At 35.2% G+C, this 22,482-nt stretch overlaps 1 protein-coding gene across 3 annotated transcripts in view; it reads right to left on the bottom strand.

The window, feature by feature from the left end:
- Window positions 1-22,482, bottom strand: part of Efna5 (ephrin A5) — a 267,527-nt gene that overhangs the window by 235,745 nt on the left and 9,300 nt on the right. The window contains exon 2 of one of the 3 annotated variants that reach the window (XM_063245487.1): window positions 6,716-17,782. The exons of the other annotated variants lie outside the window; for them this stretch is intronic. The gene's annotated coding sequence lies outside the window, so the exon portion shown is untranslated. The remainder of the gene's footprint in view (window positions 1-6,715; window positions 17,783-22,482) is intronic. 3 annotated transcript variants of the gene reach the window in all.

Raw genomic sequence — 22,482 nt, 5'->3', positions numbered from 1 at the left:
TACACCCCAGCATATGTATGCAAAAGTTTCCTTGTCCAGCTTCCCTACAAAGATGGCACAAGGATCTTAATATCTTATGGAGCATAAAGCATGTTCAAATTCAATACAAGGAAATGCTTTATCTTCTCCCTTACAGGTTAAAAATCCGAAACAGTGAGAAACTTCAGAAAGTCGTGCCACATTTTAACCAAATGACATGTAAGTTTCTTCTGGACACTTCAAGATATAAATGAAACAGAAAATCTAAAATAAGGGACTGATTTGATTTATCTGTTTACCTTAAGATATTTGTTTCCAGAAAAGCTGCCATATCTCATTATATTATTTATCACAGCTAAACTAACTTGGAATATCTTATCTGATGTTTTCTCAAGATCCGATCATGTTCTTGAATATGGATAGCATAGGCTGTGTCCCTTGCATAATAACATTCCTATAAAGAGCTACGTCTCATGAAAACTGTCTAAAAGGAAAAAAGTGAAATACAGGCAAACACGTTTCCATTATAACCAGCTGTGAAGGTTACAAGGTTCTGGAAGGGGAGTGATGTGGCAATACAGACTGCTAATCTATAAACCATCAGAAAATAGCATGAAAGCAGTTAGTGTTTTATAAATATTGGAGAGCAAAGCAAGCACTTCTGGTTTAAATCAACCAGATTTTAAACTTTCTGGTTTTATAAGAACATCTTACTATAAATCTTTCTAAATTTCGCCTGGTTTTTGCTTATTTTATTTCACCCAGGCCAGTAATGACCATGACAAATACCTATATGCTGAACTAAGCAAAGATTCAATCCCTAAATTTTGTGTGGGAGGCTTAAATTTCTCCTAGAAAGCCAGCGACAGTAAGTGAGTTCATTACTGGGCATTTTCTTTTTGATCAAATATAACTCAAAAGAAGAGTATCTTTGTAGAATTACAAGGAAAATCATCAAACCAGAAAAGATAAGATTATGGCCACATCCTCTGCAATCTTTAACCTCCTCAAATTTTTTTGTTAAAGTAAGTCCTTTCACTCTACAATATCTAGAATGACAAGAAGGCCTGTGACTCTAGGTTGCTTCCAGCATCTGTCAAGAAAATCAGAAACCTCATTCTCAGTTCATGGGAGAATGCTAACAGGAGATGAATAATGCCTCCGAGAGAGAAAGCACACTATTAGAGAGGTTTAAGACCAACTATTCAGAGAGCTGCAAGGCATTTTTGTTGTTGCTACTGCTACTCAAATACAAGGTATTGAATTAAAAAATATATAGAAATAAAGAACAAGTTATTTTTAGTTGAACATCTTCAAAATGGAAGAAAAGTATAATTATATATTACATTATATACACAGGAGCATTATTGTATTATTATTATAATAAGTTTAAGATTGGAAAGTCAATTATAAAAACTTACAATAATGGTTTAATTTTTTAGGTCACTTCTAAATTTCAACTAGCTTCAATTATAAAATCATTAATGGTTTCTGTTTTTCAATCCACCATACAGGAGATCTTGCTAAACCTCATGATCTCACCTAAGTGAGAAAAGAGCAGGACCTCACAGGATAAGGAGTAAGATAGCGGTTACCAGAAGCGAGGCATTGGGGAAATGGAGAGATGTTGACTAAAGGACACAAAATTTCAGTTAGGGGACAAAAAATTCAAGAGACCTATTGTATATCATGGTGACTACATTTAGCAGCAACATATTGCATGCTTGAAAATTGCTAAGAAAATAGACTTTAAGCAGTATGTCGCAAAAGAGGGGTATTCAAGATAACACACATTTAACACATGTTAAATAGCTTTGGCCATTCACAATGTGCATATATACATTGTGTATACTATGAATTACACAAATTTACCTGTTGGTTAAAAACAATAAAAAAGGAATAAAAAGGAGGAAAAGTTACTTGCATGTGGCACACTGTATAGGAACATATAAACACTACTTCAGTACGAGTTCGGCTCTTAGTTAGAAAGGTGTTTCATTGGGGAAAAAAAGTGCATTACTTTAAGCATTTGCTACCTTCCCACTTTCCTCCATCCTATACCCTCATACCCAGAAGGATAACCAGAATGAATTGGAATTTTAAATATAAGGTTATAATTCATATTTCTACCATGTACTACTTTGAAAATGGCACAAGGTCAGTAAAATAGCATTTATTTGGTAAATTTATTAATGCAGTATTTAATAGTATACCTGCTTAAGCAATATGGAGAGCAGAGACAGCTCAGTAAAATAGTTAAGAGTAAAGATTCCGGAACCAAATGCCAGGGTTTGTAATCATAATTCAGCCACTTACAAAAAGTGTAACCTTGGTTAACACATTTAGTCTTCTATGTCTCCGTCATTTTCATTAGCAAAATGAAGATGGTAGTAACAGTATCTACCTCCTAGGCTCATCATGCAAATAATATGACATTACATATGCACAGTGCTTAAAAAGAGACTGGCACATACTAAGAACTATGTAATTTTTTCTCATCTTAAAGTTGTTGTGCAGACCAGGAATGAAACCAAGTGCTCTGCACAGGACCCAACTCAGCAAAATGGGAGCCAGTAGTAGTATTTATATTTTAATGGCACAGGTTAATAAGAACAAGCTTTACCTATTGTATTAAGAAAATGGCTCCTGCAGGGGATTTAACTCAGAGACACACGCACCTGCCTGGCACAGTCGTGAGTTTGATCCCTGGTACCACAAAAAAAAAGAAAGAAAGAAAAAGAAAATGGCTTCTACTGATGAAATCAGATCCTTTAAAAAAAAAAAGTATCACTATAGTGTAAAGAAACTATAAAGCAATCTGAAAATAGTACCAAAAATTATATAATATTAATACTGCTTTACCCTACCACGCTCCTATTCTATCCTCGTGACAAATCAAAATTTGGAGAAAGATTTAAGCAAAATAATAAAGGTACTTGTATACATGTCACTTATGTTATTGAAAACTATAACCAATATGGAAGTCTAAAAATGAGGAACAGTAAGTCAATGTTTTAAAATAGTCAAGAGGTTCTGGATATGCTTTACCCTACCACGCTCCTATTCTATCCTCATGACAAATCAAAATTTGGAGAAAGATTTAAGCAAAATAATAAAGGTACTTGTATACATGTCACTTATGTTATTGAAAACTATAACCAATATGGAAGTTTAAAAATGAGGAACAGTAAGTCAATGTTTTAAAATAGTCAAGAGGTTCTGGACATGCTGCATATAACTAGATTTCTCAGCCCAGGTCTGCAGGCATTAATCACGTATTAAAGACTCTGAGAGGCTCAGATTTAATGCTGTTTCTTTGCTCACCACTTCCAGTACTTCCTGAGTAACAGAAACTGTGGCAGAGGTTTCTATCACACTACCAAGGAAAAGGATGGAAAAGAAAGAGTTAAGTAGGTGCTGCTTGATCTTCTTGATGAAAATATATGCAGTCTCTGACAAGAGTAGTGCTCAGTATTATGCAGTGTGCTTCCTTCAGTAATGTGAGGAAAACACTATGTTAGGAGAAAAAACATTAGACTCAGCCAATTAATTAATAGCCAATTATATGCTAGAAGCTCAGAGGGGAAATATCCCAACACACCCTGTGGAATTAATGTGCAAATGTTTCTGTAATGTGATGCTACGTCTACAGTGCAAACAAGTTTATACTAATAATAAAGCCATGGGGTGACTTGGTGACATCAAGTCCCACCTTCCACCTTGACTTAGGAGTGTAGTTTGTTTATCTGGTGGTTACTTTAATAAGGCCTGAGGGGAGACTCCTTACTGAAAGTGACCTGTAACAAGAAAGTAGAAAACAAACAGAGCGATCATTCAGCTTCACCAGAGGGATACATGGAAGCAGCCAGCCCTGTCAATTTGAAAGAGGCTAATGAAACATTATCTGCAGGTGAGCGGACTGTCTCACAGCATTACAAGTGTAAGCTACAAATGATTTCCTAACCACAGAGGTAACCACTATACAGATACTTTGAAAGACAAATGAGAAGGCTGCCACATGCAGGGTTAATCACAAATCTCCCACTACCTGGGTGCCTCTTCACCCCAAGGAGATGACCTGGGGAGTAAGCCACACCACACTTCTTGTACATTTCTATGTTTGAATTTCAGCAACCTGGTACTCATAGTCACTGATAAAATGTATGCACAAATAAGGCTCATACACGCTTTGAAACGTTGATTTTCATTGTATTAGAGAGCATGCCTACACATCAATTTCCAATTCTTACAATTGTTTGGTTAGGTTACTATAGTATCAGGAAATCACAGGCATTGTATGCTGTGAACTATGGAAGAAGAAAAAAAAAGACCATCAATAATGCACAGTTCACTTTTATCTATGAACTTTATTAATACATCAACTCCCCGGGTTTACTAGGACTGTGATTTTATTTGATGCAATAGATTCTGTTTAAAGATTTTCCTTTTCTTTTTTATGACCTAATGATGCATTTAATTTTTAATTAAATTTCATTTTAAAGTATAAAGAGAATGTATAAAAGCCAAAGCAAGTGTGCAGCATCTGTTCATTGCATCTGCACTCACTACCACAAAAATTAACCTTAATCTAAAGAGGCACAAATGGGTTTTTATGCCATCAGGAGACCCAAGTATTTAAAAATCAATGACTGTCCACCCCAGACAAAGAACAGCTGTTTCCTAATATTCCAGCTCACTTTGAGCCCATGCTCAACCCAATAACTAGCTTAAAACAGCCCACTCTCTCATCCTCACTGTAAAAACTGTCAGAGAAGGACACTATCTAAAAACCATGCACTGCATTAAGTGAAGATATGGCAGAGCTCCCCTGGCCCAAACAGATGGCCTTTTGAGAAATACCGTCTATCAGCATGACTCAGTAATTCAGTAAAATCATAATCAATCTTATTTTCTGTGCCTAGAAATCTGTCAAATGAGATCATTTACCCATTTATGATATAAAAAAAAAAAATAATTTTTTAAAAAAGGCCAGAGAAGGGATGAGGAGATTGAAGCATACTGGTCAAGGCATGAAATTTCAGCTAGACAGGAAGAGTAAGTTCAAGAGACTCGCTGTACATCATGGGGACCACGTTTAATAAAGATACACTGTGTATCTGAAAATTGCTGAAAGAATATTTGGAAGACTCTTACCACAAAGCGTAAGTATATAAGTACATGAAATAAAATTTACATTAAAAGGCTTGATTTAGCCATTTTGCAACTTACATATGTATGAAAATGTTATTCTGTATGGCATAAACATATACAATTTTACTCATCAAAAAATGCAAAAAAAAAAATGCAGGGCCTATTGACAATGGATCAAATCTCTTCTCTTTAAAGTAAGGATTCTTTCCCTGGAACCCATACAAATTTTCTAAAAACAGAAGGCTCCCAATTAATCAGGCAGCTGTACATTCTCTGAAATAGGTGTTGTTTTCTTGAAGGAGAGAGAAGCAGCATGCTTGCAAAAGAAAAAGAAAAAGAAAAAGAAAAAGGCTATGAAGAGGAGCCACTGTTTTTAAACAAAGCTCCATGGCACAGTATGATTTACTAACAATCTTTTCAGGGACACTTTAAGTTAACAATTCCATGCAGGAAAGAGAAAAGAGAAAAAACTTAGAAATCATAGATGACAAAACAGAGACCTGTGTTTTCTATTACGCTAAAATGTCATTTTGTTTGTTTTCCCCACTTGAAAGAAAAGCCCTAATTTAAATGATTTTAAAGATCCTATATGGTACTATCTTTATATACTATCTTTACATATGTTTTCCTGATTCACTCTCAGAACCAAATATTAAAACCCACACATCAGGATTAGGTATTGTTATTATTAGGTTTTTAATTATTAGGTAATTTTTTAAAAAAAGAAATTCTCAAAAAAAAAAAGAGGAGGCAATAACACATTTCTCTTCTGATATACCCTGCACCACATGACATCCAACAGGCTTAGACCTTTAAACACCACCTCAATAGATCTAACAAATAAGGTCTGCGTCTTAATATGTTAGGGTCACCTATGAGGCGATGTCCCCATCACAGGGGTTCTGGTAAGTACTGGACCATGTGACTTTAGCAGTGACAATTTTGGCTGGTCCTAGATTCAAATCTAGCATTTAAGGGAAGAGGAATCACAGGGTAGAGACCTAATAGGAAGCACTGTCCACTGACTGCACTGAAGTACATCCCTCTGTGGACTGCTTCCTGTTTTATCGTTTGAGCCCAAGGACGGCTGGCTCTGGTATCCTGCCATCCACAGCATATCCTGGGGTGCTGTCTGGCTGCAACCATCTGGGCCCCTGAAGGGCCCACAGTTCCAGCATGAATGGTGATTGTCTCCAGGAGCGCCTTCACTGTGTCTCAAGCATCAGGGCTTATTAAAATCCCGAAGGGAAGTAATCCCTGAATGCCACTGAAAGATCTCCAGCTGCTACCGTTTATGAAGTAGGCTTGACAAGAGAAGGGCAGTGCAAGGAGGTGGGGGCGGGAGGACAGGAGAGCATTTAGACAGGGGCAAGTTATCCAAACAGAGCCCCCCTCAAGAAAGAGTCATGTTTTATCAGCTTAAGCTTTCCTGCCTCATTTCCAAAGGTGTTTCCCCCCTCAGCTCTCATTAATTCTTTTTTATGGCTGTCCATTTTCTTTAAGAAATAATAATGATAAAGGCAGTGCATGACTAGGAAAAGTCCATAACTGTGTGAAAATTAGAAAGACTGGCCAGATGAATTACCTGGAAACAACTGAATGTGGCTTCCTTGAAACATCAGGGAAGAAAATGTTTTTTTTTTCTTTTTTCCATGGAAAAGAATTAGACTAGTGCTCAGTATCTCTCTCCCTTCTCCATTCTTTTGAAAAGGTCTTTTCATCTCATTAAGTTAAGCTGATGAATAAAAATTCAGCAGTTTGCCCATGGATCCTTTAGAAGTGGTGATACAAGCTGAAAGCTGCAGGCGGAAGGTTTTTGTGCTGGAGACAATATGGGGGAAGACTTCTTAAATCCGTCGTTGTCATCCTCCATTAGCGATAAATAGTCACCTTGGTTCAGATTCCTCAGACAAACGCTACACTGCTACTTGTTATCGTCTAGTAACCTTCAGGGGGAAAAAGTGCTTACTTAAAAACAAGAAAGGGAGAAAAAGAAACATTATTTTGGAAAACTACATTATGAGAACATTTTGCTTCATCTCAAATATTGTTTACTGTAGTTTGTGAACAAAACCTGATCCAAAGGCACAGAAGTCTCCTTCAGGAGAATAAGTAATTTTATCCAAAGAAATCTCTATTGAGGACCTTATAATTTTTACTGTAAAGCAAAACAAGTCGCTAAACATAATATCTTTGATGAATAACTTTATTTTGTCATTCAGAAATATCTTTTAGGGCCAGGGATTTAGCTCAGTGGTGTAAGTGCCTGCATGGAAAGCACAAGGTTGTGAGTTCGATTCCCGTACCAAAACAAAAATATCTTTTTGTATCTAGTTAGTACCTGACATAGCTGCGCATACAAGAGTTAACAATTTCCTTCAAAAATTGTAAATGACTGTGGTTTACTATAAAAATGAAAAAATATATAGTTGTGCAGTTATGATTTGCGAATGTTTGCAGCTGTTCACACAAGAGATAATGTATCCAAGCACAAGTTACGAAATGCCTATTACATGAAAAGCTTTGAACAAGGGGACACAAATTTAAGTGCACCTGTCCTGAAGGTATTATTTTACTAGCCACATCTAAATTTGCATAACACTAAACAACTCACTTGAATATTATCCAGTGTTTTTCCCAGATGAATTCAAGTTGTACCACTTCAGAATCTTTTGTTAAAAAGTCCCCCTAGTGCTGGGGATGCAGCTAAGCTGTACAGTGCTCCCCTAGCATGCATGAAGTCCTGGATTCAATCTCCAGTACCAGAAGCAAAAAACAGTCCCTCCAAGTGGCATTCACTATTCATATGTAAATAAACACAAATTTATTTCTGTAAAATCTTTATGTATGTGTAACCGTGTTTTAGTACCACTTTCACCAATTTGTCTATATTATATTGAGTCAAATTTTACAGGCAGTCTGATTCTATCATTAAATTTATCCTAAGATACCAGGTCAAATAAATATCTTTGTTTGAATCTTATTTCTGAGTATTGCGGGGAGTTTTTTTTTTTTTTTTAATTATCTTTATCTTATGGACACTGAATACATTTAAAGTCATCAACAGAATTACACCCATGTGTCCAAAAATGTTAGGCATTTTACAAGATGCAATTCTTGAATTGAACACCACTAAAACAATAACCACCATAAAAGAATCATTCTAAACTATCACTAGTTATTTAGCTATAATTTTCCCCCAGATTAACATGGAGGATTCAGTAACATTAAAAATGTCAAACATTTGAATATACATTCCCTGTGCCTGAAGCCCATCACCTGTTTTGCCATCTATCTTTTCAAATATTTAAGGGGCCCAAACAATGCTACTAAGAAGAATAACCATAGATTAGCTGTGGCTTCCAATTAGCAAATTAAAACTGGTCTAACTAAAGTGTAGCTCTTTTTCTCATGACACGGATTCTAACAAGTAGAATCTAACCTGACACTGCATGTTTAGGATCTAGGAGTTAAGGTGTAGGTCAAAGAACACAAAGTTATAATTATGCAGGGTGAGTAAATATAAATGTCTGAGGAACAGCATGATAACTAGAGATAAAATACTGAAAAACTTGTTAAGAAACTGGGTGTTAATTCGCTTGACTATTGTAATTTTTTCACTATGTATATGTATTTCAAAATACGTTGCACACCTTAAATACATACAATAAAAACAAATTTAAAATAGTTTTTAGAATATACTAAATGCGTAAAGGCATTCTCACTCACATATTTTTAAAATTCTGCAAAGGACCAACCACTATGCTAAGTACCATAAACACAAAGATTGGCAACCCACGACCCTGGCACCAAATAGATTACAAGCGTCTAGTGTTGATATCTTCCGTGAGGTGAGACAATTAAGACTGAAGGATAGTAAAGGGTAATGGAGGAGGGCACTGATTAAACATGTTTCTGCCAGTTCTTCCTTTTATTAATGTAATTGAGTTTGTGGGTCTCTCTGTAAACACACAGATAGGAGGGATCACACACATTCACCCATATTGTACGTCTCATATTGAAAGAGGAAGTTGTTGAAAGGATGTTATACTGCTTCCAAAATATATTACGTGCATGGGGTAGGGGTAGAAGCCAGATACCAACACCTATTGTCAGTGGGAACTGTCACTTGAAAATGGTTCTTAAAATAGCATTCCTTGATTCCAAAAGAATGCTAAAAAAAATCTTAATGAAAAGCTTCAACACGTAAGATTTAGACATTTGGGATCAGCTCCTCCAAGTTCTACATTGTACATGTGTATTTAAAAATAACTTATTTTGTAACATAAATAATATTAACATTGGGCCAGGGATTTAGCTCAGTGGCATAAGCGCCTGCTTGCAAGCACAGGGTCATGAGTTCAATCCTCAGTGCCACCAAAACATAACAACAACAATAATAATAACAATAACATATTTCTATTTTATTCCATTCTGGAAACAGGAACTAGATGCTTAAACTTTCAATGTAAATATATAGTTAATATATGCGCTTTTGTCAACAACTCATAACTGTATCATGCATAGGAATGTCTTCCACAGTGCAATAGTAACTCAATAATTATAAAAGAGAAAGTTTAAAACCATAGTTTCATACTTAGCAATGTTATCTTAAGATTGTCTTTGAGTGAAAATAGCTGTATTTTAACTAAAAATAAATAACCAGTTTTTAAAAGACCCTACTTTAATACTCATTCTGACACGAAACATTCAAAAATTAGGGAATAATGAACTAATGAGAAAAAGAACCAGATTACATAGAAGTAAAACCTGGATTCTTAAATTTAGTCAGACACCTATTATTAAGGAACAAAGAAATAAAGAACATTAAGTTCATGTTCAACAAATTACTAACGGCAGAAACATACTGGGAAACACACATTCCACTGCTGATAGTGGCTGCTCCTCACAAATCCATTTACTTGGGTAAGAACGAGACCTAACCTCTAAGAAAACACATCTTTGTGCTTTGTGACTGTGATTAATCCACCAAAACCCCACTGTCACAGGAAATGAGGTGAATCCAGTCCACTGTACCCATGGAACCAATTAGGAATAATGTGACTAAAAACTGCTAAGAAAATAGACCCAAAAGTGGGCCAGGCATCTCCAAATAAATGAATTCAGTAAGCAGGACTGCCCAATGCAAGGAATACATTGAAGAGGTGGATTAGATTAATAATTATTCATAATACATAATTATATATTTACTGTTATTTATTCAACCATTCTCTTGATACAGATGTGTTTAATAATTTACTTTAAAATTTAATTGAATTTTCCTGAATTCTTTCTTGCAGAGAAAACTGACATCTTGAACTTACCGAGGTTTTCACAGATATTTAAAACAAGTTTTGAAATGTCCATCCCAGGTGATAACTTATCATATTACTTATACATTTTTAATAATTATATTTGAAAAAGAAATGTGTATAATTCAAAAAACCATATTAAAATTAGGATAAAGAATGACCGTGGAATCATATTTACATAACTATAAGATTTATATTGTGTACTTACATGCTGAATTCCAATACTTTTACATTTGCCCAATATTTTAGAGATCTTCCTTATTCTGCTTCTTATCTCCTCCCAAGGAAAAGGAAGAATAAATGAAAACTAAGCAGTTTAGTAAATCAACTTATGGCTGGGAGTAAAATATTTTAATTCAAAATTCTGGCTTTTCTTCTTTCGAAGTACTTAATTTTTAAAAATACTATTCTTCATTTTTGGAACCATTTTAAATTATGAATTTAATCAGACAGAATTCAATCAAAATTTCACTGTAACAAATTTCAGAACTCCACTCAACTTTGATAAAAGTGGCTAGATACTTAGAATAGATGAATGCATATCATATTTTATTTTTCTTACTGATTAAATGTAAATTTAAGGCTATAAATCCTTAAAGTCATGTTTGAAAGTAAAACAAAAAATTACTTTCGAAAAAATCTTGAGTCATATTTGAAACTAAAAAATAAAATAAAGCCTGTGTGTTCTCCAAGTGCTCTGCACTAATAAAATCAAACTGGGAGCCACAGAAGTAAATTATGCTTTAACCAAGAAAGTTAAAAAGGTTGATAGGATCATGATGTCATAAAAGGTTGATAGGGTCGTGATGTAGTAACTGACCTTGTAGAGGACAACAATCCCCTCATTTCACAGATGAGGAAACTCATCTTGACCAAGGGTTAAGTGACTTGCCCAAGGTCAAACAGTTAATAGTGTCAAAGCCTTGACACATTCCAGATCTTCTGAGTCAGAAGCTCTCGCGTAAAAGATCAACTAATTCAATCACCTTGTAAAGATGAAAAAGACAGTCCCAGGGCATTTGATGATTTGGTTAAGGTTGAACAACTAGAAGAAATGAAAAAGTGACCACCCCATCACCTGACTCTGGGTCTTGATAATTTGTGAAAAGATGTTACTTCATCTTTCAAACTGACAAAACCAAAAAGGAAAATTTTCACACAATTGGCACATGAGATCAATTAAGTTATCCAAACACTGGCAATGGCAGCCAAGGAAACAAAATCAATACACAAACGATTAATTCTCCAAATTAATGAATCAGGATAATAATGACACCTAGATCTCACTGAAGGCACATTACACACCAGGCATTTTACATGCATTTACTTTCTCATTGAATCACAATTCAGCAAATAACACATGCTATTTCCTATAAATGAAAACTGAAGATTGGAGGAAAGAATTAGCATTTGAACCCCGGTCATCCAATTCTAAAGTCAGACTGTCCTCTCATTTTGACATATCTTTGTATCATTGTAAGATTTTGTTGTACATTTGGAAAAAAAAATACAAAAATTCACTTGAGTATTAATAATGTTAATTGTCCACATGCTACATACAAGGTCTTATGTTAAGCTTTATGTATACCAATTTAGCCATTGAGAACTCTTTTGGATAAGCATGTATTTCTACTTACAGAAGAGGAAGCTGAAACATAAAAAGGTTGATTAACTTCAAAAACTATCCTGGAGCCCTGCTCAATGCGTAACCATCACAGACCAGTCTTTGAGGGCCGTGTCTCACACCCCTGACCTCAAGAATCTTACAGTCTACTATTGGGAAGGGGACACCTACAAGGATGCCGACACCTTACACAAAGCATTCATACATATCAATATTTTTCATACAAACAGCTAAATTTGACGAAGAATAACAACTTCCACTGCAAAGGTACAAAGGGAGGTGCAGGAGAGATGAACTGCCTAATTTGTTCTATGCACATGATTTACCTAACAGACCTGGGTTGTCAAGCATACATAAGCTAATCTCTATCACCTAAAAAAATGATTATCTATTGCTAAATATCTGTATCTTAAAATTTTAAGTAAATCTATGCATGCTAACCAAAACTGAGTTAAAGTATAGGAATTTAGATTAAAAACAGGAGAAAACGTCCTATCAGATTGTTAAGTTCTCAAACTTTTATTCAAGGAGTACCCAGAATCTCTTCCAAATATCTTCCAAAAGAGCTCTCTACCTTAGCAGCTCTCGGGAAGCTGCTCACGCAAATGCAGGGGAAGAGGCTGGCTGGGTGCAGACATCTCTGCCATCCCATCATAGGTACATATTACAGCCTCACAATTAGCTCCAAAGGGGTCCGTGAAACACTTAACTGCTGGGTGTCCTAATTATTTGCTTGGATGTAATAGTTGTGCTTGCTAACTCTGCATTAGCAAGGAAGAATAAAAATGTGCAGGTTTAAAATTCCTTTCATTTTAGCATATAGTTCCTATCATTCTTCACTGTGTCTCCTCAGAAATTGTCCCAAGGTCACACTTCAATATTTCACTGAGTTCTGTTAGACTAAGTATGTCACTCTACAGAGCCCAGATGAGCGGTTAAGGGCCACTTACTGGCTAAGTGGTCTTCGGCTAGTTTAAAATATGCAAAACTCAAGTTTTCTCATCTGTAAAACAAGAATCATTATAACACCACTTTCATAAGAGCTCTTGTCAGGATTAAATAAATGATAATGATTGCAAATTCTCTAAAGCATCCTGTATGGTATACAGTATGTGCTCAATAAACAGGAGCTACCCACATTAATTCCCAAAGAGGAACACAAGCACTTCTGTGCATATACAATAGAATATGAATCCTCTTTAAACATTGCTCGTGCCAGCCCCAGAGGAAAGGCCAAGCCCTTCACTCTAATGTGGGCCAGTTTTTAAGCTATAACTCAAGCTATGCTACAAAAGCTCCTCATGGTCCCATCAGAACCTGCCCAACAGAGGTGGGCAGTGCCCATACCCCATCTCTGAAATATAACCTGGGGTTTGGTTTGTTTTCTGTTTTACACATTAAGTTTCTGCTGGTTTTTCTTTGTTTTGTGAACAGTATTTTACTTGCAAACAACTGCTTAATCCTGAAGTCAGAGAAGCAATGCAGATAAAACAGAGCATCCTAGGTTTCAACTGGAAATATTAAAATTGTGCTGAGTTTTTAATCATCCCACCATCTGACCACTTACAAAACATTCCATTTGAAGGTCTTCAACATTTACCAGTGTCCAGCTGTACTTTACAAAAACAGTTACACTGTACTTTACAAAACAGTTAACTTTACAAGATAAATGTTTAGGACCCCATTAGTCCATCTATTATAAAGAATTATATATTGGAAGAATCCTCCCTCTCAATATTACCAATGTATCCTGCATTTTTACAGGCAGAACATAACTGTGTGACTTCCTTTCAATTTTTCAGTGAACTAAAACTTGCTCTTAAAAAATGCAGTTTTTAAAAAGCAAAAGCACAGCCTTACACTGACACTTTCTGATAAGGCCAGCCCACTTTTCTGACCCATACTTCAGATATTTTCACTAGATCTCTTTCACTCTGAATAAATTACTTTCTGCATATTCTCCTAAATCTGTAAGGTTATAGCCACAGACCTTTGTTCTTGTTGCTTCAGATTCCTGGAATATTCTCCTATTACTTCCGTCTCTATTAAATCATGTCCATTATTCAAGTCCTAGACTAAATTATTTCTCTCCCAGGAAGTACTTCCTGATACCCTTGAACAGATGTGCTTTCTCCCTCTGTCCATAGCATTCTGTGCTCTATTGCGACATTATTTGTTCTAATACGTTAGTGAGGCAGAACAGTTTAGTGATTGCCTTGGCAGTGAATGAATATCTAATTGCCCTGGTATTTGCCTGCATGTGGTCTTTAGCACTGATACATTCACATCAAACATCACGGAAGACTACGCATTTAAAGTGACACATCAGTGGAAATGAAAAATCCAAATACACTAGGTTTTACTATGTATTTATTAAAAAATCACTTTGCAGTCAAGACACATGAGAATTTCTTTTTAAGGACGTTTACTTTTCCAGTTAGCAAATGTACTGGGATGGTTTTCACTAAAACATAAGTCAGCCAGCTGTTTGTTTGGGTTCCTGAATTAAATGGTAAAAATACAGACAGCTTTTACTCACAGCGTACCACTTTAAACAAGAGAATCTGTTCCATATTTAAGTGACTTAATTTTCTCTTTCCTTTAGAAAAAGTTTAAATTTTTCATACAATAAGGACATCCCTTCAGAACTTGGGAACTTTCATTTCAGATGGCAGACGGCTCTCCCTCACCCATCCGACACCCCAGGGATGCCAAAGCACTTAAGAGACCCAGGAGAGTGTATAATCTGACATGACAGCTGGAGGAGGGCAGGGCAAAGCAGCATCGCACAGGTACCAGGGAGGAAGCACTGTACTCTGGAACCCAGGCTGCTCCTTTATTTCCCTTGAGATCGCCAGAATGCTGTGTTTCCTTCCTGTCCCCTTGGGAGGACAGCCTCACAGCTATGAAAGTTTCACTCAGAGAAAGGCAAGACCCACCTGACAACCAGCTTCATGTCCCGTAAACTTCTCTGAAACAGACAAGCCAGCCAGTCATTCTGCACTTCAGCCTCCTAAATTCTCAGTAACCCAGCATAAGCTCCTGCTGGCTTTGTAGTGGGCTTCCCCCTCCTCTGTATGGAGCATTTACGAGTTCAGCTGTGGGCCCTGTTAATTTCCCTCCACAGCCTTTCTTCCCCCCCTAACACATGCATACTCCATCCTGCGCTGGAGTGCTGACTAAGGAGGAACAATAGGAGGCTTTGAGCAGAGCTCAGCCCTAGACCCAGTCAATATTGACTTCAGTGTGAAGCCACTGTTTTAAAGCTCCTTCCAAGCAGAACTCAACAGTGGGGAGTCCCAAGAGGTTTCTAGATTTTATTTTAACAGGAAAGAGAGGTGTTGAGATAGAGTAAATAGATTACTGCCCAAGCCACTTTCTCAGAGAAAATAAGGGAGGTTGTTCAACAAAACAGGTTAGACTTTCAATACTAATTAGCAATTTATAACAAGAAAAACCAATTGTCTTCCAACATTGATGACTGCAGTCTTAAAACTCCCTATCAGCTGCAGTGCAAATCCACTTAATGTGACCCCTGTATATCTTGTGAACAGGGCCCTGATCCTATCAGAGCCCAGCTCCCCAGTGTTTGCCTGCTCTACCTAGAATGGCACTCAAGGATGCTGCATGAAGTTAACCAATGCTCTATGGCTGAGCTCCAGGCCAGATCTTACATATGATGTCAATCTGAGTGTGTCCAAAAATGGAAGTTGTAAGTACCAACTCGCGTGAATTTTAGAGCACGGAATGATAAATGCTAGAAAGTGTGCCAACTGTCTTGGAAATAGATTGGGAAGGCCGATGTATGGTGCTGAAGCAAGTTCCTGGGAAAATGTCATAAACACTCCCTTCTCGGCAGTGGAAGTGGCTTGCTAGGAGACAGGTATTGGGAGCGGGGATAGAGAGCTGCTTCCAAAACTGTATTAGAATCACTGGAGTTTTCCTGTTACTGTGCATGTTGTGGCGATAAGGCAGACATGCTCTGATTATTAAAAAGTAAAATGACTTACCCATAATATTTGTCCACTTGATTTAAACATTTTTTTCTTTTTAAAAAGTTCAATTATTATAAAACTAAACCAAAGTGACAGTTGAGAAACCTTACTAAAATAATTAAGATTATTTACAAGATTACTAAACAAGATTACTAAAGATTTCTATTACATACTTCAGGAAAGAAATTCATAGCTGTCTGCAGTTACCAATTGGAAAGGTCCTTATTCCATCAAATCAATAAATAGACTTTGCTATTCTTAAGTAATAAATATAGATTGCATTCACATTTTATAATATTTCCATAAGGACAGAACCAAATAATTTAAAACATTTAATGAGAAATTGAAGAGGATTTGCAATTATACAAAATTTTAAATTCTAGCATAGGACAATTTTACTATTTAAGGGTAATAATCTTATTTTCTGTACCCTGCTGTTTTCTAAAAATGTAGAGAGAAAGTGATACAATTTAATATTCATGAAGAAGCACAGAATGAATTAAACTATTCCTATCTCAAAAAAGTATGAAGTAAAAGGTAGCACAGAATTGGCCAGTTCTGTTAGGTTTGTGTACATTCTTCATATTCAGTACAATATGTTCAGCTCTAATTTTTACATTTTTTTTCCATATTAATAAAAGCTAAATCATTAAAAATGCAACTCAATCCAATCATTTCAAAATCTTCAGGAATTATGGATTGCTGTACACTCAGTTTGATCAATCAACATACTCTCTGGCAAAGAAAGTACGCAGTATACCTAGATAAAATGAGTCTCTGCCTGGATTTTAAATTGATGCATAGGAGTTTAAGGAATTCATTATTTAATAATACAAAGTATCAATAAGTATGTCATCAAAATTTAAACTTCTTGACTACCTTATGCCAAGAAAGAAAACAGGGAACAGGAGAGAACTTGTAACTATTAATCATTCATGAGACACAGAAGCAAAGTAACATTAAATTACAAAGTTTTAAACTTGAAACAAACTATAGCAAGCTCATTCCTTTGACAAATCTTAACTTCCAATATAGCAAGACAAAAGAAGCCTGCTTTTCTATGAAATGATATGAAAGCAGTGAAGACAAGCCCTGTGCTCCCACGAGGATAGCAATTCTAAGTATTAAAACACTGAACTTGTAAGGGAAGTCTGCTACGCAGAGGTAGCAGTGCTCTTTGAAATAATTTTGGTCTTACTAATATTACTCCCAATATTTCTATTGCTGACCTCAGATATCCCTAAATTTCTGGGCATGGCACATAAAGATCATTGATAATTTCCCTTATGAAATCTTTTTTTTTTTTTATTTTAACCTAAGGGAGTTTATAGAAGTAAAACAATGTTATTAATAATTATATAAGTATGTGATTGCAATTTTAAAACAATAACAAGCACATTTGCTATGTACCTAAATAACTACAAACATACAAAATAAAACCTGGTTTGAATAACCATCAGACAATTCTACAAGAAAATGGCTCTTTGACAGTAATGTGATACTCAGGTTTCATCACATTAAAATACGTGTTCCCTGACAAATTTTGTTTCCTTTCTCAGCTAGACATTATGATCCATTTCTCCTCCTAACATCAACATGTGTATAATTAATATGTTTATAAGTTTGAAAGTCAAATACAAGAGTTCTTGAGCGCAGGGCATCCTATTTCTCCAGCAGTAAGTTTCATAAAAATCCAAAGATCGCAGGAACAGTCTGGCTGCCTGTAAAGAATAGGAATTGATTTGTTTCAACAAGTTCTGCATAGAAAATACAAGCATTTTTTCCAAGAAGGTGTCATATTCATTAATTTCTCCTTTGAGGTAGAAATATTTCATTATACTTAACAAACTCAAAATAGAGTTAATGGTAACGATAAGACAAATTGAGAGGAAGAAAAGAACATTAAAAAAACTAACCAATTTTACAAATTTTAAGGAGATTCAAAACTCACTTCTGGGAAAAGGTCTAACAGGCTTGTCTCTAAAGTATCACTCCTCACATGTTGTTACGCTTAAAAATAAAAACTGAAACGTGAATTTCTTTAAAAGAAAATCCAGTGTACATGCTCAAATCTTTTCTTTCACAGACAACATATAATACAACTTGTCTATCTTTTAAAAAGTCAGATTTCCATGATGCTTTTAAAGTAAGTTTGTATCTGTAAGGACTTATTTTTATGCAACTTATATGAATACATGGAATTATAAAGTGAGATCCATTTACATGAAGTAACTCCCCTTCCTGATACTGAGGTATAACTATTCTTTTTATAACAGTTTTATAGCAGTTTTAAAGTCCTTTCCTTTAAATTTTCATGAGACATTTTTATTATTCCCATTTATTTATTAGAATGGAGCAACTGAGGCTCAGATTCACCACTAATGCTGGTATATTTATTCAACTCAAACCAAAATGTAATTAAAATAAAACCTAAAAAATCTGATAGAGTTGATGAATCTAATCTGATATACTTGTAACATCTCATTCTGAGTCCTTGTATATTCAAGATTCAAAAGATATTTGAAGCTTTTTTCTAAACAGTTCTCCTTTAAAAAGTCTCAGAACAGAAAATGTACATGGATTTACCATATTTATTTCATGTAGTCAAAATGACCTGTAATTGTACAAATATCTGTGTACCTAAAAATTGAATTACAACCTATTAACCTGATAAATCACTGTTAATAACCTGATCTAATTTAAGAAAGCACTTAAGACACTTATTTTCCCTTATTCAAAAAATGGAAGGGCAAAACACTAATTAGAACTTTTGAACTTCTATTCTAAACATACTAATCACCATAAATCTTAATCAGCCATAACTTGAACAAAACCATTCTGAAGTGATATGCAAATAAGTTCATTTTAACCAATAAAGATATCCTATTCCTAAATTTAAGTCATGTAAATACATAGCACACTATTTCTCTTTTAAAAGCTACTTAAACTCAACCACAAACATAGACTTTTTAAATTTCCTGATCTATAAGAATCATAGAACTCCTAAGAAGGTATCCACTCAAGGTCACTCTCCAAAAACATTTATTTATACTATGAGGAACATAAATATAAATCCAAAAACAAAAACTATGTCTTGAATTACTATTGTTAATATTCACTGTTCTTACTTAATGCTACATAATATTTCAATTAAATTCACTATATCAAGAATTTAACAAAGAAATAATTTGCTTCTTTTTATAACTAAGAAATTTATTGAGTTATAAAAGGATAAACTTTTTGTTTTCATAAAAATACAACTGGTATACAGTAGAAAGTTTCATTATTCTTTTCAAAAATCATTCCACTGTCTACTTATTGATGCTTAGAAAGATTTTCAAGTTCATTTAATTAGTAATATTCCATTCATATGCATGGAATGAAGGAGAGCAAGCACAAAGAAAAAACAGGCCAAGTAATCTGAATTCACCTGGTTTCTTTCCTTCTTTGTTCATAAAATTATCACATATTTGCACTGCAAAAGAAAATGATATATATGCTGTGGGAAAAATTGTGGAAGCATATACACAAATGCTTTAGGAACAAAGACTTTTAAAAAGAATCACAGAATGTTACAGCAGGAAGGCATTTTTCTCCACGTGTTTTGCAACTCCATTGGAAGTATGGGATCCTGAAAACCACACACAAGAGACTCATCCAATGGAAGCAGAAAAACCGTTAGTCATCTTCTATGCTGAATGTAAAATAAACATTTTGGGTTCATTTAACCATATGGATTTAAACTGGGAAGTGTTAAAAATCTGTTTCTGAGGTGTAATTCTGGCACTGGCACACAAAATACATCTGGAGAGTGTTGCAGATAAATATCCTTAAACATTCATGATGGGATTGTCTTTAAAATTTCTGGACCAGGACAATATTTTCACTGTAGAGTTTGTCTGTAGAGAGCAAGAATCACAACAAAATCCAGGGACTTAACCTTTACTAGTGGAGTATTTATAATGAAGCCTAAATCTCAACGTAAAAATCTATTTTACTGTATTTGTCTGAGATTAGGAAGACAGCGGCTAGAAGTAAAGACTATTAGACCATTAGGTTTTTTTAACTCACAAGTAACTCTCATTCACATAAATACTGAGCCATTTCAGAAACCATAGAATTACACAGAAAGTTCAGAGCCAATAAAAGGAAGAGCCCTTGATGAGAAGCCAGAAGCAATCTCTTCCCTCAGGAACACTGCCATCACTGAGATTCAGGGTCCACAGGCTCAGTAACACCTGGGAGCAGGTCCCTACCCCAGATCTACTGAATTAACACCTGCATTTCAACAACATTCCAGGAGGGCTTGACCCACCTTTGAGGAAAGGAACAATGATCTATAAATCACTAAGTAAATGGTTCCTGATAGCAGGGATGTGGTTTATGCTGTTTACTGCAACATCCCTAGCACAGAGAATGATACTTGAGCAGTACCACAGGGGAGTCCTGGTAAATATTTGTTGAATAAATTGGTATGTAAAGGTTTTATATGGCACTTTCTACTTCACACTGTGATTATATCTGTAAAATTACTGTATCTGCAAAGGACTTAAATTCTCTACAGGCATAGATATTATCATACTCATCTCTGACATCTCTGTATGTTTCCTAGCATTTTCCATATAGTACTACTCAACAAGTATTTTATAATTTAGGTATTCAGCATATGAACATATATGACTGCTAATAGTTATACTAGTCTAATGTGAAAACTTTGGCCAAATTTGAATCAACAAATATTTCCTAAAATAACCCATGTGATTTTGGTTTTAGACATATTGAGGAAAATTAACCCAACCAATGAAAATAATAAATATAAAACAATATGCAGGGGCAGCTCCTGATTAGACGTGGTATCAAGGAACTAGAGTGGTGTGAATGACTGGAATTTAAAATTGATTCTAAATCCCATGCTATTCAATAACGTCAAAATCTTTTAACAATCATACACCAAAACTGCAGTAAGTTTGAGAAATGTCATCCTGTTACTTTTATTATTTCTCATGAAATGACCAAACCACCAAAAAAGAAAATACAGTGATAGAAAACTACACAGTAAAAGAACAAAATGATTAGTCCTCACATAACCAATGTCAACACAACAAAACAGGTTGTTATAAATAATCAGAAAATCAACAGCACTGCTATGTCAATAACAAGACCATCCCAAAATAATACTCGAAATGAGAGATTCATAAATATGGCAGGTTCTGAAAGTATATACTATAAAGAAGAAATACTAAATTAGGGAATGTTTCTCCAGCAAAACTACATTTTTCTTAATTAATTGTTAGGCCCTAGGCTTCTTTTTGGTCTTCAGAAAGCCCTGAGTTTAAAGTTAAACCAGTAGTATATCTAACCCAATGAGCACATATTCATATGGAGTATCCCATACACACACACACACACACACACACACACACACAGCCATGGTTTTGTCTCCCAAGGGTATAGCTGGCAATGGGACAGCAGAGTGTGTAATTAGTTTTCATTGTTCCCCTGACAGTTATAGTTCCATATACGACTTTTTTTCTTTTTATGTTGTAAATGCCTTGGAAAAATACACTAATAACAGGCATTTAATTACGAGTCCAGCAACCATAAATGGAACATTACCAGAAAAGATCAGAATCTCTCTGTCCCTCTACCCTTTTCTCTCAACTAAATTGTGTGTGTGTGTGTGTGTGTGTGTGTGTGTGTGTATAGGCAAGGATTTTTACCTCTACTAATCTTCAAAATATTTATGACAGGCAAACAACAGAAAAAAAAATTAATTTTCAATTTTCCCCAAGTCTCTTCTGACAGTACATACACACAATGCAACAGTAATAGTAAATCCAAAAATTTCCTGTCTGCGCTGAAATTTTAATAAAAATGAAAGCACTGCTTATTAATAAAAAAAACTCTTTAAAATAGCATTCTATTTTGATACCCTGGGTAAAGGATATAGAGATTTGGTTTTAAATTTGGATTTTGGCCTTGCTTTTCACAGACCTAAAACAAATTAGTACTCCACTAGCAAATATCTGGGTGCTGTGTTTCCCGAGGCCTAAAAAGAATTACCACTTGTAATATCAAATGTCTGGGTGCTACATTTCCTAAGGCTTACTTTAATTTGTTTTATACAGTATTTAAAATAAAGCATCCCCAAGCTGCTGCCATGGCGGACGCGAGATCTGTCACTGAGGTTTCTCGCCTGATTAATTAGTAATTGGGAGACACATTTTGGCAGCTTTTATTTCCCTATTATTTTCTCTAGTTTGACACAAAACCCTGTTAGAAGCACCACTATTTGAACTGTACCCCTCTTAGTGCTGGGTCACTAAATTTTAATAAATGGAGCCCTTGCCAGAAAACTACAGAAATAGGCATAAAAGTTTATTGAAGCAGTAACAGTAAACAAATATATGATGAAAACACT

The sequence above is a fragment of the Cavia porcellus genome, unplaced genomic scaffold (assembly GCF_034190915.1).
Source record: "Cavia porcellus strain 051 isolate PalLab524CR breed Dunkin Hartley unplaced genomic scaffold, mCavPor4.1 scaffold_2, whole genome shotgun sequence".
Taxonomy (NCBI): Eukaryota; Metazoa; Chordata; class Mammalia; order Rodentia; family Caviidae; genus Cavia; species Cavia porcellus.
The sequence above is the reverse complement of the archived record's forward strand: the minus strand, read 5'-3'. Positions and strand labels throughout refer to the sequence as shown.